The sequence below is a fragment of the Rhinoderma darwinii genome, chromosome 1 (genome assembly GCF_050947455.1).
Source record: "Rhinoderma darwinii isolate aRhiDar2 chromosome 1, aRhiDar2.hap1, whole genome shotgun sequence".
Classification (NCBI taxonomy): domain Eukaryota; kingdom Metazoa; phylum Chordata; class Amphibia; order Anura; family Rhinodermatidae; genus Rhinoderma; species Rhinoderma darwinii.
In genome coordinates, this window is record NC_134687.1 from 528,192,588 (window position 1) to 528,212,819 (window position 20,232).

Sequence of the window (20,232 nt, forward strand, 5' to 3'; positions counted from 1 at the left end):
TAAGCCATGAAAATGAAAAATATTTTTTTTTCCAACAAGATGTAGTTTTAGATCAACATTTTTCATTTTTACAAGGAATAGAGAACAAAAAGCACCCCAACATTTGTAAAGAAATTTCTCCCGAGTACGGTAACACCCCATATGTGGTTATAATCGGCTGTTCACATATATGGGAGCATTCAGAAGAAAAGGAGCGGTATTTATCTTTTGGAGCGTAGATTTTGCTGGAATGGTTTGCGGACGCCATGTTGCATTTGCAAAACCCCTGATGTACCAAACAAAAGTGACCCAGTTTTAGAAACTACACCCCTAAAGGCATTTATCAAGGGGTGTAGTGAGAATTTAGACTCCACAGGTGTTTTTCAGAAATGAATACGCAGTGGATGGTGCAAAGTGAAAATTGCAATTTCTCCACTGATCTGTCCATTCACCGCACAATATGTTGTGCCCCTGGAGAATCTTACCCCATAAATTGTTAAGCCGGTTCTCCCGGGTATGGTAATGCCTTACTTGTGGCCATAAATTGCTGTTTGGGCACACTGTAGGGCTAAGAAGGGAAAGACCGCCATTTTTAGCATGGATTTTGCTTGGTAATAGTTCTGTTTGGGTTTTTGCTGGTATTTTTTAGTTTATAATGTGGTGGCATATGTAATCTGTGCGGAGTATATCAGGGGTATATGTAATCTGTGCGGGGTACATCAGGGCATAATAAGAGGGTATAATAATGGGGTAAATAATACAATTATCCATAGATGTGTGTTACGCTGTGAAGCGATCCGTTATGCACAGGCCGGTGTCACACTGATAAGTGGTTTTCTTTCTTATCCCCCTTTTGTAACGCTCTGCACCTTTTGGGGACTTTTTCTCCTTCGTAGTTTCGGAAATATTACTGGGAAAGTTTTGCGCTAGTATAATACGGGCACCCTCGCTTCCAGCGGATGTGCTGTGTCCATTCCCTTTCCTAGTTCCTAAATACTAGGGCCCTGAAACTGAAGGAATGTTCCCCTCCGGCCTGCACATTAGGTATTTTTTTCATCACCGCATTACTAGTGCCATAATTTTTTATTTTTCAGTTGATTGAGCGGTGTGCGGGCTTGTTTTTTGCGAGACGAGCTGTAGATTTTATTGGTACCATTTTAGAACACATACGACTTTTTGATCACTTTTTATTTCATTTTTTGGTAAAGGAAATTACCAAAAACAAGCAATTCTGGAATAGTTTTTTATAGTTTTTTTTTCGGCATCCACAGTGCGCCCTAAATTACATGTTAGCTTTATTCTGCGGGTCGATACGATTACGGCGATACCAAATTTATATAGTTTTTTTTATGTATTGCAGCTTTTGCACAATAAAATCACTTTTTTTATAAAATCATTTGTTTTCTGTGTCGCCATATTCTAAGACCCATAACTTCTTTTTTTATTGCGTGCACAAAGCACACCGGGACGGATTGTCGTTTTTTATTAGTACTATTTTGGAGTAAATGTGACTTTTTGATCACTTTTTATAGCATTTTTTGGAAGGAGATCTGACCTGAAAACAAAGATTCTGGCGTTGTTTTTCATGTTTTTTTCTACGGCGTTCACCGTGCGGGATAAATTACATAATTGTTTTGTAATTTGGGTCGTTTCGTACGCGGCGATACCAATTATGTATAGTTTTTTTTATGTATTGCAGCTTTTGCACAATAAAATCACTTTTTTTATAAAATCATTTGTTTTCTGTGTCGCCATATTCTAAGACCCATAACTTTTTTATTTTTGTGTGCACAAAGCGGTGTCGGGGATTATTTTTTGCGGGACGGATTGTCGTTTTTATTAGTACTATTTTGGAGTAAATGTGACTTTTTGATCACTTTTTATAGCATTTTTTGGAAGGAGATGTGACCTAAAAACAAAGATTCTGGCGTTGTTTTTCATGTTTTTTTTTTATGGCGTTCACCGTGCGGGATAAATTACATAATAGTTTTGTAGTTTGTGTCGTTACAGACGCGGCGATACCAATTATGTATACTTTTTTTAATTTTTACGGTTTTTCCCATAATAAAAGACTTACTATGGGAAAAAGTCAGTTTAGGTTTATTTTTATTTGAAATGTGTGTGTTTTTATTGTTTTACCACATTTTTATTAACGTTTTTTTACTTTTTTGACTTGTCCCACTAGGGGACTTGAGGGCCTGATGCCCATATCGCTACTCTAATAGATTGCACTACATACGTAGTGCAATGTATTAGCGCTGTCCGTTATTCACTGACAGCAAGCCTATGAGGACACGCCGCAGCATCTGAGGGGTTAATCTGCTAGATCGGAGAATAGCTTCGGTCCTGGCAGTTACAGGAGGGTGCCAGCAGTATAATACAGCTGTCACCCCGCGGTGATGGTGCCGGCTCTGCTTCTGAGCCAGCACCATCACTGCGACGTAACTGTACTGCGCTTTGCGGGAACACCTTCCCGGCGGCGCCGTATATATACGGCGGATGTCGGGAAGGGGTTAAAGTGACACAAGGTTTGTGCAGCAGTGCCTGGTGCACATGGTGCACTCAGCTGCACATGTATGAGCTGGTGAAAGGTTCTATTCAAGGTTAATGTTGACCTGTGAGTCGCAGTGGAATCCCCTTTCTAGGCCACCCCCTTAGACCCGCTCATGGCAGTTTAGGCCTTTCTGCTGCTGAAGTCTAGTCAGACTCCTCTGTTGACTGGTTTCCTGTCAGGCTGATTACATTGGATTTCATCTAGTACAGACTGCTGCAGCTTAATAAATGGATGGAAGAGCATCTGTACCAAGTGGGGCAATAGATCTCTTATAGCAGAAAAGAGTGGGCTCTGGCATCTCACCCTTAGGCCCTTATACACAGGCTGACATGGGCTGTGTAAACAAGCGCTGATCAACGAGATGCCATTAATCAGAGCTTGTTTGCTCCTTTCACATGGAGCTTTGCATGGGGACGAGCAAACGTTACTCCGATTTCTCCCTATACATTTCTATCATGTCGGCAACACATCTCCCTGTTTACACAAGAGATGTGCTGCCGACAATGATAATATTTCTTGCAGCATAAACATTACGATCAGCCGATGAATGAGTGTTTGCTTGTTCATCGGCTAATCATTGCCCTGTTTACACAGGTCAATGATCGGGAATGAGCCTTTGGTTAACGCTCGTTTGCCCGATCATTGCCCGTGTAAAGGGCCTTAACCGCTTCCTGACCACCCCACGTAAATTAACGGCCTGCAGCACTGGACCTTGTGGCTGCAGCCCGTTAATTTACGTGTTCAGGGGCGTAGCTAAAGGCTCATGGGCCCTGGTGCAAAAGTTCTTCTTGGGCCCCCCCCAAATTTCTTCTCATGGTCGGCGGTCCGCAGCTTTCAGCTGCATCAATGGGTCTCCTAAGTGACTTAATGATGCAACACTAGCAGCCAGGGGCGTCACTAAGGTCTTAAAATATCAGGGGCAATATATATATATATATATATATATATATGAGACAGCATATCTATAGCACTATGACCCTATTGATATTGATAGGATTAGATACATTGGCTCAGCAGACAGTATCACACATGATAGGCTTAGATACAGGGCCCATTCGCTGACATTGCGGCTCCAGCGCTCGACCCCGGAAACGTAAGTATAAGAATTGTTTTGCTTTTTTTATGTGTTAGAAATTCTTTTTGGGTTTGTGTTTTTTTACAGGTTCGGATGTTGGACTACTTCAGATGTTGGACTACTTTGATGGCACCGTTTTTTTATTCTCAATAAAATAGTTAATGAGGGTTCTGTGTTTTTTTTAATTTCAATAAAATATTTTTTCTGCATATTTATATTTTTTTAAAACTTTATTACTACCGCCTTCGTAATTGTCGCCCCCACACAACCCTCATTAACCATTTTATTCAAAATAAAAAAAGCTGTCCTCGAAGTAGTCCTCGAATCCGACGTAGTCCAATGACCGAACCTGCAAAAAAACACAAGCAAACAAAAAAAAACATTAGTAACACACATTGTAGGCTTAGATACAGGGCCCACGTCTGTTGGATTCTGTGTTTAAGCCTAACACGAGCTAGGCTTAGATACAGGGTCCAATAGACAGGATCACACATGGGTCATGTATCTAAGCCTACCATGTGGTTGGCTTAGATACAGTGCCTAGCAGACACCCGCCGGGACCCCGGCTAGTCAGCTATTTTGAAGGGGGAGCAGTGCTCGTACAAGCATTGCTTCCCCTTCATTCCGGTCACTTGTTCACTCTGTGAATCGCTGACACACCGCGATTGGATAAGAGATAGATAGATAGATAGATGATAGATAGATAGATAGATAGATAGATAGATAGATAGATATGAGACGGATGGATGCATGGATAGATGGAGGGATAGATAGATAGATAGATAGATAGATAGATAGATAGATAGATAGATAGATAGATAGATAGATAGATAGATAGATAGAGAGAGAGATAGATATACTTTGTCTGTTATGCTAAACAGTCAGCCCTGAAGTGTGACTGCTCATCATGACAGACTTACACACAATGAAGGTGTTACTTACATACATCTGGTGTGGGGTCAGAGAGCAGCAGCACACGATCTTCTTGATGTAGCCATTCCTTTCCCTCTGCACAGGCCACGAGGAAGAGGGAAATAGCTAGAAGCGAGCTGATTGGGTGGACAGCACTGACTATTTCACCGCTGGGCTGCCACCAATGCTTTAAAATACATTACTGGGTCTCTTTTGTACCCCAGCAGGGACCCAGCAATGCAGACGAATGATTGTAGCACTACTGTGCTACTGTGGTGAGGGGGGCCTGCGGGCCCCCTCTAGCTGGGGGCCCGGTCGCAGTTGCTACGCCACTGTACGTGTTCTCCTAACCGAGCAAACAGTGATGCCCCTATTCCTGGCATCTCTCAGTACTGGCTGCTACTAGCAGCCTTAGTACAGAGGGAAGAATGGACACCTAATAACCCCATAAATGCGATGGTCAATAGCGACCGCCACATCTAAGGGGTAAGAACACCATCGGCACCGCCGCGTGACGCGATCGCGGGGTGCCGACGGTTGCTCTGGCCTCCGGGTCTGCCATCTACGGAGGGTGATTAGGCCCTGCCAATGTCAGGACCTAATACGCTACTTGTCAGTGTGTAACTGACAGGTATAATACCATACAATATATAAGTATTGCAGTGTATTATACCAACGATCTGACAGTTAGACTTTCAAGTCCCAGTGGGACTAAAAAAAAAATAAAAAAAAAAAGTTTAAAAAAATTTGCAAAAATAAAATAGTAAAAGTTGCAAGTAATAAAATAAAAAATAGAAAAATTAAATACATAATTGGTATCGCCGCGTCCGTAATGGACTAAATGATCAAATTAGCATGTCATTTATCCCGCACGGTGGATGCTGTAAAAAAATCTAAATAGTGCTGATAAAAATTACTGCAAAAGTAAGCTCTTACACCGCTCTGTCACAAAAAAATACAAAAGTTCTGCCTCTCAGAATATGGCGACACAAATGTGCTGTGTGTTCCAAAATGGGGATAAGATCGGACACCATTTATCAGTGTGACACTAGCCACATATCTGTGGATTATTATTTAATTACCCCATTATTATACAACCTTATTCTTTCATGATGTTCTCCGCACAGCCTACATATGCCCCCACATTATACTGATATACCAGCAAAACCCCCAAACAGAACTACTACCAAGCATAATCCACGCTCCAAAAGCCAAATCGCTCTCCCTCCCTTCTGAGACCTACAGCTTGCCCATACAGCAGTTTACATCCACACATATGGCATTCCCATACCTGGGAGAACCCGCTTAACGGTTTATGAGGTATTTGTCTTCAGTCGCAAAAGGTGGGCACAACATATTGTGCAGTAAAATAGCATAGAATTGGAATATCCACTGCACATTATTTTCTAGTAAAATAGTATTTTGTAAAAATGCTCACTGCACCCCTTATAAATTACTTGAGGGGTATAGTTTCCAAAATGGGGGTCACTTCTTGGGGGTTTGATTTACTATTTGACCTCAGAGCCTTGCAATTGTGGGCCAATGCTGTGAAAAATCACTCCTGAGCCCTGCCATATGTCCAATCAAATGACAAATGCCTTGAGGGGTGTAGTTTCCAAAATGGGGTCCCTTCTCTGGGTGATCCACTATACTCTGGTTCCTCAGGGGCTTTGCAAATGTGACATGGCGCCAGAACACAAATCCAGCAAAATCTGCTCTCCAAAAGTCAAATGGCACTCCTTGCCTTCTGAGCTTTGCCGTGTGAGAAATTGAGTAAAAAATTGTGTGGTGTTTTTTCTCCTATTACCCCCTGTAAAAATGAAAAATTGGGAGCTAAAACATAGTTTTGGAAAAATTTTGGCGAACGCTCATTTGCCCGATCATTGTCCGTGTAAAAGGGCCTTAACCCTCTCCCATCCACCCTACGTAAATTAACGGGCTGCAGCGCTTGTGGCGTCCCTGTGGCTGCAGCCCGTTACTTTACGTGTTCTCCTAACCGAGCGAACAGTGATGCCCCTATCCCCGGCATCTCTCAGTACTGGCTGCTACTAGCAGCCTTAGAACTGAGGGAAGACCGGATCCCTAATAACCCCTTAAATGCGGTGGTCAATAGCAACCAGCACATCTAAGGGGTTACAACACCCGGGATCGGCACCCCTGCGACGCGATCGCGGGGTGCTGATGTTTGTTATGGAAAACAGAGGCCTAACAATGGCCTCCGGGTCTGCCATCTATGAAAGGTGATTAGGCCCTGCCAAAGGCAGGACCTAATACGCTACCTGTCAGTGTGTAACTGACAGGTATAATACCCTGCAATACATAAGTATTGCAGTGTATTATACCAACGATGAGCCAGTTAGACTTTCAAGTCCCAGTAGGACTAGAAAAAATAAATTTCGTTTTGGAAAAAATTAAATTTTTCATTTTCACTGCTTAATTCTAATAAAATTTATGAAACACCTGTGTGGTCAAAATGCTCACTACCCCCCTAAATGAATGCAGTGATGGGTGTAGTTTCCAAAATTGAGTCACTTCTCAATAGGAGTTTCTACTGTACTTGTACCTCAGGGGCTCTGCAAATGCGACATGGCACCCGAAAACCAATTCAGCAAAATCTGCATGCCAAAAAGCGCTCCTGCCATTCTGTCCAAACATCAGGTTATGACCACATATGGGGTATTGCCGTACTCGGGAGAAGTTGCTTTACAAATGCTGTTTTTTTTCTCTCTTATAACCCTTGTGAAAATGAAACAATTCTACATTTTAGTGAAAAAAAAATGTATATTTTTATTTTCACGGTCGAATTCCAGCACATTTTGCAAAAAAACTGTGGGGTTTAAATGCACACTATATTCCCACTTAGATTCCTTGAGGGGTGTAGCTTCCCTAATCGAGTAACTTTTGGGGGGGGGGTCGCCAGTGTTTTGGTCCCTCAGGACTGTGCAAATGCGACACAGCACCGAAAACCATTCATAAGCCAAACGACCCTCCTTCCCTTCTGAGCCATGCGATGCGTCCAAACAGCAGTTTTCTGACCACATTTGTGATATTATAGTACTCTGAAGAAATTGCTTTACAAATATTGGGGTGCTTTTTCTCCTTTATTATTTGTGAAAATGAAATAATCTGAGCTAAAACTACTTTTTGCGTGAAAAAAACATACACTTTTATTTTTACGGCCTAGTTCCAAGAAATTCAGTAAAAAACCTGTGTGGTTAAAATGCTCACTGCACCCTTAGATTAATTCCTTGGGGAGTGTAGTAGTCTTTTTTGGGGTGTTTCCTATGTTTTGGCACCACAAGACCTCATCAAACCTGACATGGTGCCTAAAATTGATTCTAACGGGGCGTGGCCAGCTATGAGAAAGTGAGGACGTGTTTCTTAGAGCTCCTCCATCAGCATATCTGTAATCCACTGTCATCCAACTTTTTCCATGGGGAAGGCATCTAAAAAGGCCAAGGCACCTTCCTCTTCCCGTCCCTCATCCCCGCAGAGTGACATCGGGATGTATTTTGGGAGACAGACCCCAATGCACCTGCGGGCTCCGGTCTGAGGCCCGAGCCCAAGATGACCACCCAGCATCCCCACCTGCGCTGCCCCAGTGCTCCTTGACCTATAACCACTTATCTGCTGGCATCCACCTACCTCCTCAGGTACCTTCTCTGAGGACACCTGGCTGCTCGCTCAGTTCCAGGGGCGTCGATGATGCTGGTCCCCGAGCTCCATGGACCGCTGCCATCCAAGATGGCCGCCTGGATCTCTTCACGGCCTGCCCTGGACCCGATGTTGTGTCTTGGCCGGCCTCCCCTGCTGTGGAGGACCTGCTTGTGAGGACCCCCCTGGATAGCCCCACTACCACCGGATCGGCCTCTGAAGCCGCTGCTCTGCTCCCGGCCACGTTGAGGCCTTTCGAAATGGCCGCCGGCACTCACCATTAGGGACGCAAAGGCCGGACATGAGCACACAGCCATCTCTGGAGACTGCGTCCCTGCAGGCACCGCCTCCGCTGTATGCGGTTCCTCTCCAAGCAGCATCTCTCGGTCGGCTGACTGCTCCTAACCTGGGTCCACCTGCGATGACGGATACAGGGTCCCCTTACTCTGGTCCGCGCGGATCTGTCTCGCCCTCCACCTGTTCCATGCCAGGAGGCACCACCTCGGGTGCAGGAGAAATTTGATTACGGAGGTTATCGACCATATGTTCCCGTGCCCAATGTTGCGCCCTCAGGATCACAGGCCCACGTACTCCTGCAATCTTCCCAAGGCCCCGTGCCCCTGGGGGTTGCCCCGTCGTGGTCCTCAGGCTCTTCTTGGGGTATCCCCCATCATGTCCAACCGACCACTCCACCCTTGTTTCTCCAGCGGTCTCCCCCGCACCATTGGCCTCTGTCTTCATCCCATATTTCCGGCCAAGGATCCAGTACCCTCTCTCCCAGCCTTCATGTTCTGCTCAAAACCCGGACGATATTCCGGCTATTTTCAGATTAACCCCTCCCCGCTGATTAACCGCTGAAAAGCCGCGTTCAATAGAGAACACAGCTTTTTAGGGGTTAAGCTGCCATCGCCGGCCTGCTACACGATAGCGGACGGCGATGGTGACTATGGCAACCGGACACCAAATAATGGCGTCCGGCTATGCCATAGACGGAAGCCTAGTTGGTACTCACAATGTCAGGACCCACTATGCTTGCTGTCAGTGAGTAGCTGACAGTTCTAATACACTGCACTACGCATGTAGTGCAGTGTATTAGATTAGCGATCAGGGCCTCCTGCCCTCAAGTCCCCTAGTGGGACAAAGTAAAAAGGTTAAAAAAAAGTTAAAAAAAGATGTGTAAAAATAAGAAAATAAAAGATTTAAAAGTAATAAAAGTAAAAATCCACCCTTTTCCCTTATCAGTCCTTTATTATTAATAAAAATATATAAACAAACAAATAAACTATACATAATTGGTATCGCCGCGTCCGTAACGGCCTGAACTACAAAATTATTTCGTTATTTATCCCGCACGGTGAACGCCGTAAAAGAAAATAATAATAAACCGTACCAGAATCATAATTCTTTGGTCACTTCACCTCCCAAAAAATGGAATAAAAAGAGATGAAAAAGTCGCTAAAAATGGTACTGATGGAAACTACAGTTTGTTACGCAAAAAATAAGTCCTCGCACGGCTTTATTGATGGAAAAATAAAAAAGTTCTGGCTCTTAGAATATGGTAGCACAAAAAGTTAATGATTTTTTACAAAACGTATTTTATTGTGCAAACGCCATAAGACATAAAAAAAACTATAAAAATTTGGTATCGCTGTAATCGTATCGCCCCGCAGAATAAAGTGACTATGTCATTTATAGAGCACGGTGAACGCTGTAAAAAAAATAGAATAAAAAAACAATAGTAGAATGTTTTTTAGTCACCGCATCACTTAAAAATAGAATAAAAACTGATCAAAAAGTCGCATGCACCCCATGAAAACTACAATGAATTCTTCAAGGTGTCTAGTTTCCAAAATGGGGTCACTTTTGGGGGGTTTCCACTGTTTTGGCACCACAAGACCTCTTCAAACCGGACATGGTGCCTAATAAAAAGGAGGGGCTCAAAATCCGCTAGGTCCTCCTTTGCTTCGGAGGCCGGTGCTTCAGTCCATTACCGCACTAGGGCCACATGTGGGACATTTCTCAAAACGGCAGAATCTGGGCAATAAATATTAGGTTGCGTTTCTCTGGTAAAACCTTTTGTGTTATAAAAAATTTTTTTATAAAAAGGAAGTACATTTCACCTCTACTTTGCTCTAACTTCCCGTGAAACACCGAAAGGGTTCATAAACTTTCTAAATGCTGTTGTGAATACTTTGAGGGGGTCTAGTTTCTAAAATGGGGTGTTTCATAGGGGTTTCTAATATATAGGCCCCTCAAAGCAACTTCAGAACTGAACTGGAACCTAAAAAAATAAATAAATTATGCAATACTTCGCTTCTTACATTATACTGATAATGAGCCGTGCCCACCCCGAGATGACCCCAGTTTTGACCATTTGTATAAATAGAGACCCCTATTAGACCATTTCAGTGCCCAGTTTTCCCAAGCATTCACCCCCGAGAAGTGTATTTCTATTGATGAGTTCCTGGTACATTTTAAAGGGAGGCTTCAATTCCGCCAGTACCTGCCGGGTAAGAGGGCAAGGTATGGCGTGAAGATGTACAAGCTGTGCGAGAGTGCATCAGGGTATACCTACAAATTTAGGATGTATGAAGGGAAGGACACCAGTGCTCAGCCCCCAGAATGCCCCCCCCCCTCCCTGACAAAAATTGTGGGGGATTTGGTGTACCCACTGCTGGACCAGGGTTACCATCTCGACCTGGATAATTTTTATACCAGTGTCCCACTCTTCAACTGCCTCGCTTCCAGTCCTGCGGCACTGCTAGAAGAAATCTGAGAGGCCTCCCTAAGACTCTGCTGGGGCAAACACTCAGAAGGGGTGAGAGCAGGGCACAATCCAGCAGCAACATATTGTGTGTCAAGTACAAGGACAAGAGAGATGTCCCACCAGTACCCATGTACCAGTACGAGGTACCAGTACAGAGACCCCCAAACCATCCTGGACTACAATAGGTACATGGGAGGGGTGGACTTGTCAGAAAAAGTCCTGAAGCCCTACAGCACCATGTGGTGTGGTATAAGAAGCTGGCCGGGCACTTCATACAGATGGCATTGTACAATGTGTACGTGCTACATCGATGTACAGGCCAGACGGGAAATTTCCTGGAATTTCAAGAGGTGGTTATCAAGAAACTAATTTTTAGGGACCAAGAAGGGGGGGCACCCAGGACTTCTGGAGGCGAGACCACATGCATCGTACCAGGGCAACACTTTCCAGGAGAAGTTCCCCAAACTGGCAATAAAGGAAATAGTCAAAAGAGGTACAAAGTCTGCTATAAGAGGGGGATAAGGAAGGACACAATATATCAATGTGACACGTGTCCCGAAAAACTAAGGCTCCGTATGAAAGAGTGCTTCAAACTGTATCATACATCCCTTGATTTTTAATCTACCCCAGTTTTACTTACCCTGGTGCCCTCCGCGCAGCTTATCCCCCCTCGTCTTTACCCTCTGAGCCCTGCTGCGTGCCTAGGCAGCTGATTACAGCCACATGTAGGGTATTGACGTACCCATGAGAACCCACATTACAGTTGGGTTGCATGTCTCCGGTCAAAATGCTCACTACACCTCTAGATGAATGCCTCAAGGGTGTAGTTTTTAAAACGGGGTCACTTCTTGGGGGTTTCAACTGTACTGGTACCTCAGGGGCTTCTACATACATGACTTCGCACCAAAAAATCCCCAGTAGGCAAAATGGTGGTCCTTTCCTTCTGAGCCCTCCCATGGGCCCAAACGGCAGTTTATCACCACAAATGGGGTATTGCCGCACTCAGGACAAATTGGGCAACAAAATGGGGTATTTTGTTCCCTGTGAAAATTGGAAATTTTGATCACAAATTACATCTTATTGGAAAAAATTAAATTTCTTTAATTTCACAGCCCAATTAAAATAGGTGCTGTGAAAAAACTGTATGGTCAAAATGATAACAACCACCATAAATGAATTCCTTGAGGGGTGTAGTTTCCAAAATGGGGTCACTATTGGGAGATTCCTACTGTTTTGGCACCTCAACACCTCTTCAAACCTGGCATGCTGCCTAAAATATATTCTAATAAAAAAGAGGCCTCAAAATGCACTAGGTGCTTCTTTGCTTCTGGGGCTTGTGTTTTAGTCCACGAGCGCACTAGAGCCACATGTGGGACATTTCTAAAAACTGCAGAATCTGGACTATACATATATAGTAGAGTTTCTCTGGTAAAAGCTTCCGTGTTACACAAAAAAACTTGAATAAAATTGAAATTCAGCAAGAAAAATGAAATTTGCAAATTTCACCTCCACTTTGCTTTAATTCCTGTGAAATGCCTAAAGGGTTAAAAAACTTTCTAAATGCTGTTTTGAATACTTTGAGGGGTCTAGTTTTTAAAATGGGGTGTTTTATCGGGGTTTCTAATACATAGGCCCCTCAAAGCCACTTCAGAACTGAACAGGTAATTGCTGTTTATGTTCTAAGCCTTGTAACGTCCAAGAAAAATAAAAGAATGTTCAAAAAACGATGCCAATCTAAAGTAGACATATGGTAAATGTGAACTAGTAACTATTTTGGGTGGTATAACCATCTGCTTTACAAGCAGATGCATTTAAATTCTGAAAAAAGCTAGTTTTTTCAAAATCTTCTCTACATTTTGCAATTTTTCACCAATAAACACTGAATATATCGACCACATTTCACCACGAACATGAAGCCCAAAGTGTCACGAGAAAACAATCTCAGAATCGCTTGGATAGGTTTAAACATTCCGACGTTATTACCACATAAAGTGAAATATGTGAGATTTCAAAAATGGACTCTGAGCCTTAAGGCCCAAACTAGTCTGCGTCCTTAAGGGGTTAAGTCATCCAGACACCTCATCCGTACCTGTCTGTAAAAATAGACAATTAAATTGTGAACGAATGTAAAATTGAGTTTACCCAGTTTCGTGCTGAACTTTCCTCACTCTCTACAAGGGTGGACACACTCACCCATGACCGTGTCACTGACTCGGCAACATTTGCAACTATACAATCCACTCTGCAACAACATTCTGCTCAACTGTTTGCTCTGCAACAACATCTGGATGATGTTGAGAATCGCAATCGGAGGAACGATCTTCGCATTCGGGGCCTGCCTGAATCTATGCCTGCATCGGATCTTTTCTCTACACTGTCTACCATCTTCAATAACCTACTCGGTCGTCCACCAAATACCCATATTGAACTTGATCGTGCTATAGAGCCCTGCGCCCGCTGAATCTTGATGACCAGCGGCCCCGAGATGTCATTTGTTGGATTCATTTTTATGCCATAAAAGACTCTATTCTGCAAAAAACAGACATCAACCTACCATTTTCCATCAAGGTACGCAGATACGTATCTTACCGGATCTGTCAAGACACACCTTGGCACAACGATCAGCTCTCAAACCACTCCTGGAGGTACTTCGGAATCAAGGCATCATCTATAGATTGGGATTCCCCTTTGCCCTAATGGTCAGACAAGATGGTCATACTTATACTTTGAGAGCCCAGAGTGACTTACCTGACTTCCTGCGGGACCTAGGCCTTCCTCCCATTACTATACAAGAATAGCCCTCACTGTTGTCTTCTGCTGACAGAGGACCTCATGTAGGACGCCCTCCTTATTTGCACCTGCCTCCTGATGGGGGTACCCCCACAGGGTCCCGGGAAGACGGTCTGGACGCGTATGTGACAGGGAGCCTAAACCGCCTATGGATCCTGCCCGTTCAGCATGAGGGTCTGTGGTGTACGATGCCCAGTTTGTATACTCCAGGACTTATTTCGCTACATGCCATTGATTTTTTAGTTCCTGGAAGTCCTCTTTTGCTCTTGCTTAAATGTGGGTTGTCGAATATGCTTTCTGCCTTAGGTTTTCTTTTTCCTGCTGCTCTAACATGCCTTACCCTCTATTTTCAAATTGTTTATAATACTGGCTGTTTATATTTATGTTATTATACGCTGGGGAGCATGGGTTGCTCTTATGCGTAGCTGTCACCTTCCTCCCGTAGGTACCGGAACAACCCGGCACGCAGTGGACGCTTCTTGGTCCTTCACATTTTTGTGCTTAGCTTCTGCGGCAGTCTCTATTTTGCTGCCTTTTTTGTTGATGTTTTCGTTCTTCTTTAATGCTGTGATTTCTGTCCCTAGACTGTTTCCCCCGCTTTTCTTCCTTGTGGTGATCCTGGACTCCTGCCTTTCCTGTTTTTCTGGAACGTTTCAGAGAGCGGTTTTGCCTACGTCCATGGCTAACCTCACTATAGCCTCCTTCAATGGGAAGGGGTTGAATACACCTGAAAAGCGAGCGCAAATCCTGCACCACCTTCATAAGCGTAAGGTACATATTACATGTTTCCAGGAAACATACTTTAACCAGTTCAGGATCGGGCTATTTTGAGCCTTCAGGACCAGACACAGTTTAGCCCTTTTTAGCACGCATTAGTTAAATGGCTATAACTTTTTTATTTGTTGGGCTAACTACATGATTTTTGCGATGTTTTTTCCGTAGACAATGCAGGTTTCTTTTTTTATCGTTTTTATACACATCCTTTTCGCTATTTTAGAATTTGTATTCATAAAGTCTGAAAATAATAGTAAAAAAATAAGCTTTTTTATGTTTCAGCTATGTTTTTGGGTAATAACATAGTTTTACCTAAAATAGACCTTTTATTTGTGATCGTCATTGTCTACCGTAAATTTTTATATATTAGATGTCTATATTAGTGTAATTGGGTCAGCGCTAGCGTTACAACAATGATTGGAGGGGGGAACGTTTTTTTTGGCGTGGGTATTTTATGTGTATTTATTATACATTTTTTTTTGCACTTTACTTTATTATTTTTTTATTACTATGGTCTGTCCCTCAAAGGTCAAAAAAGACCTTTGGGGAACTTTATATATATTTTTTCTTTCTTTTACACCATCTTTTCCACTGTAACTGGAGCTGCACAGCTCCAGTTACCCGGCGATCATGTTACATAGTTACATAGTTACATAGTTTGTACGGTTGAAAAAAGACACATGTCCATCAAGTTCAACCAAGGGATGGGAAAGGGGAAGTGGGATAGGAAAGGGGAAGTAAAAAATTTCTACACATAGCAGTTAATATTTTTTTGTTCTAGGAAATTATCTAAGCCTTTTTTAAAGCCATCTACTGTCCCCGCTGCGACCAGCTCCTGCGGTAGGCTATTCCATAGATTCACAGTTCTCACAGTAAAGAAGGCTTGTCGCCTATGCAGGTTTAACCTTTTTTTCTCCAGACGGAGGGAGTGCCCCCTTGTTTTTTGAGGGGGTTTTACATGGAACAGGATTTCACCATATTTTTTGTATGCGCCATTCATATATTTATATAAGTTAATCATGTCCCCCCTTAGTCGTCTTTTCTCAAGGCTAAATAGGTTTAGTTCTTTTAATCTTTCCTCATAACTTAGATTCTCCATGCCCCTTATTAGCTTCGTTGCTCTTCTTTGTATTTTTTCCAACTCCAGGGCATCCTTTCTATGAACTGGAGCCCAGAACTGGACTGCATATTCTAGATGAGGCCTCACTAATGCTTTGTAAAGTGGTAATATTACATCCCTGTCCCGCGAGTCCATGCCTCTTTTGATACACGACAATATTTTGCTGGCCTTTGAAGCAGCTGATTGACACTGCATGCTGAAATTTAGTTTATGATTTACAAGTACACCCAGATCCTTCTCAACAATTGACTCCCCCAGTGTAGCTCCCCCTAGGACATATGATGCTTGCAGGTTTTTCGTACCCAGATGCATAACTTTACATTTATCTACATTAAACTTCATTTGCCAAGTGGACGCCCAAACACTTAGTTTGTTTATATCTGCCTGCAATTCATGAACATCTTCCATAGTCTGAACTATATTACATAGCTTGGTGTCATCTGCAAAAATAGAAATAGTGCTATTAATCCCATCCTCTATATCATTAATAAATAAGTTGAATAATAGTGGTCCCAGCACTGAACCCTGGGGTACACCACTTATAACTGGGGACCATTCAGAGTAGGAATCATTGACCACAACTCTCTGGATACGGTCCTTGAGCCAATTCTCAATCCAATTACAAACTATACTTTCTAAACCTATAGTCCTTAATTTACCCATTAGGCGTCTATGAGGGACAGTGTCAAATGCCTTTGCAAAGTCCAAAAACACTATATCCACAGCGGCCCCTCTGTCTAGGCTTCTGCTTACCTCTTCATAAAAACAAATCAGGTTGGTTTGACAGCTTCTGTCCTTTGTAAAACCATGCTGGCTGTCACTTATAATACTATTTATTGTCACATAATTCTGTATATAGTCCCTCAATAGCCCCTCAAACATTTTCCCAACAATTGATGTTAAGCTTACTGGTCTATAATTACCCGGCGAAGACCTAGTGCCCTTTTTGAAAATAGGCACCACATTTGCCCTGCGCCAGTCCCTTGGCACTATACCACTCATGAGAGACTCTCTAAATATTATGAAGAGGGGGACAGAAATAACAGAACTAAGCTCTTTAAGAACTCTAGGGTGTAACCCATCTGGTCCCGGGGCCTTGTGTACATTTATTTTATTTAATTTAGCTTGGACCATATCTACATTCATCCAATTCAGTATATCAACTGATAAATTAACAGCACTGGCACCGGCTACATCAGCTGCTCCTTCTTCTGTTGTATATACAGAGCGGAAGAACCCATTTAGTAACTCTGCCTTCTCTTGATCGCCTGTGACCAACTCCCCATTACCATTATCTAGGGGTCCTACATGTTCAGACCTTGGCTTTTTTGCATTTATATGCTTGAAGAATTTTTTAGGATTTGTTTTACTATCCTTGGCCACCTGCCTTTCATTTTGTATTTTTGCTGATTTTATTACATTTTTACAGATTTTATTAAGCTCTTTATATTTTACAAAGGCTGCAGATGTACCCTCAGATTTGTATTTTTTAAATGCCCTTTTTTTGTCATGTATTGCCCCTTTCACAGAAGGTGTAAGACATGTGGGGTTTAATTTTAGTCGTTTATACTTGTTACCTGTAGGAATACATTTTGCACTATAATTACCCAAGGTAGATTTGAAAATCTCCCATTTATCATTTGTCCCATTATTTGACATTAGTTCTTCCCAGTCTATATCCTGAATTGCCGCCCTCATCCTGGGGAAATTGGCTTTCTTAAAATTAAATGTTTTTTCCCTCCCAGCCTGCGTTTGTTTTTTACAGTATAGGTAAAATGTAACTATATTATGATCACTGTTACCGAGGTTTTCACGAACATTGACATTCCCAACAAGATCTGCATTATTAGAAATTACCAGATCCAACAGAGCTTCACCTCTAGTCGGGTCTTCCACAAACTGGCCCATAAAATTTTCCTGCAACAGGTTGAGGAAATGTCTCCCCTTTGCAGTTGAAGCCGAACCATGACACCAATTAATATCCCGGAAATTAAAATCTCCCATTATCACTACAGTACCCGCCTGTGCAGCCCGCTCCATCTGTTTATATATTTGACCTTCTATCTCTTCAGTTATATTGGGGGGTCTATAGATTACACCAAAAGTAATTTTTTCAGTGTTTACTTCCCTTTGTAATTCCACCCACAAGGTTTCAACCTCCTCACAGTCTTCACCCACTATTGTCTCTTTCACACTCGCCTTCATATCACTTCTCACATACAGACATACACCACCACCTTTCCTATTTGCCCTGTCTTTCCGAAACAGTGTAAAACCCTGTAGATTTACAGCCCAGTCATGTGAAGAGTCCAGCCATGTTTCAGCAACACCAACTATATCTATATCTTCTTCCAGTATTAAGGCCTCCAGCTCCCCCATTTTGCTTGCTAGACTTCTGGCATTTGTAAACATACACTTTAACTTGCCTTTAAATGTTTCAATTTCACTATCAGAAATGTGATTATTTGACATTTGGGCCTTTTTATTTTCACTGCTGTTTTGTAACGAAAGGATCTCCTTATCTTGTTGCCTAGTCCTCTCCCCACCGTCTGTTTCTCCCCCCACCAATATAGTCTGACCCCTCTCTAACCTAACTACCCCTTTATTTCCTACATTGGCCTCCCTCCTCAGTCCTAGTTTAAACACTCCGCCACCCCAGCTAGAATTCTCTCCCCCAGCACAGCGGACCCCCTTCCATTTAGGTGCAAATCATCTGCAGAATACAGTTTGTACCCCAATGAAAAGTCAGCCCAGTGCTCTAGGAACCCAAATCCTTCTCCTCTACACCAAGACTTCAGCCATGCATTTAACTCCCTGAGCTCCCGCTGTCTTTCCTGTGATGCGCATGGCACAGGCAGTATTCCTGAGAATACTACTTTGGAGGTCCTTCCCTTCAGCTTGTAGCCTAGTTCTTTAAAATTATTCTTAAGGCTCCTCCACCTACCATTTATTCTGTCATTGGTACCGACATGGACCACAACAGCTGGATCATCACCAGCCCCTCCCAGCAATTTGTCCACCCGTTCCACCACATGCCGAACCCTGGCACCAGGGAGACAGCAAACCATTCGGTTGAGGCGGTCTTGGCGACAAATTATTCTATCCGTCTTCCTGATTATAGAATCCCCTACAACTATCAATTGTCTTGGCTTACCTGCATTACCATCCCGCCGACTACTAGCTGGGCTGTTCTCCCGGCTGTTAGGGAGATCAGTATCCACTAGGGCTGCCATTTCTGAGACTGACACCCTCGCATCATCACCCAACCTGGCAATTTTGCTTGGAATGCCAGAAACCGGATCGGCCTTCCTTGTCTTTGACGCCTTTCTACTGCCCCTAACTACATTAACCCAGCTACTTACCTGATCCTGCTCACCCATGTCTTCACCCTCCAGTTCTAACCCACTAACTGCATGCTCTGTGAGCAGCAAGCTCCGCTCAAAATTGTCTATCCTCCTCAGTGTTGCATTTTGCTCCTCCAGATCTCTAATACGAGCTTCCAGGTGAACAACATGCTCACATCTGCCACAGAGATATTCACCCTGGAACTCCGGCTCCAGTCGTGCATACATATGACAAACTGTGCACTGAAGAAAACCTCCAATCTTGCTATCCATTATCCAAGTTACACCAAAACAGCGAACAATTGTCAAAGAAAAAGAAAAGAAGAGTACTTACTGGGGCTTCAACTCCTCTTTTCAACTCCGGTTTTAGAACTCCACTTAGTTCACAAGCCACTTAAACCACCAAGCTCAGAAAGAGCAAGCTCAAAATGAGGTCTGCTGACTAATTTATACCACCTGTGTCCAGTTAACCCCTTCCCCCTCGTCAGCTGCTCAGCTGGAACGAATCTGCAAGGGGAAAAAAAAAAAAAAAAAATTTACATTTTTTTTTTTTAAAATTGTGTGAGTTTTTGCTATCTTCTATTTGCTAGCAATCAAAACAGATTCACAAACACAGAAATACAGCAACACAATACAGAAGTACAGCAACACAATCTGGTTTTAGAACTCCACTTAGTTCACAAGCCACTTAAACCACCAAGCTCAGAAAGAGTGTTCTCTGAGGTGTCTTCATAAAGCATGGAGCACACCTTAAAAGAGAAATGGCCCATTCCCTGAAATTTGCTTTCCAAAGAATTAATTCCCTTGAAATGGCTCACAAGCGTGAGCATTCCCTTCCGCTCTTACGGAATTACAGAGCGCCCGACAAGATGCCCGACGTCTGTTAGACTCAGCTCAAAAGCGTGCTCTCGAGATTTGTCAGAGCAAATTTTATGAATTTGGTAATAAAAGCGGACGCCAGAGCGTTAAAGGCTCAGTTGGCCCAATCCCATATACCGAATATTAAATCTTCCTCTGGCCATGTAGTCCATATGATCCCCGAGATTGCGGACTGCTTTCATGAATTCTACTCTGACCTCTATAACCTTAGGCCCTCCACTGACTCTTCCTCCTCGTCCTGGGCCTCTCTCCCCTCTCCTTTCACGCCTTTGTCTAGTGAGATGGCTGAGGAGATGGATGCTGATTTTACCTCGCCGGAGATCCTTGCAGTTATAAAGGACCTCCCGGGGAGAAAGAGTCCCGGACCGTATGGGTACACTGCCA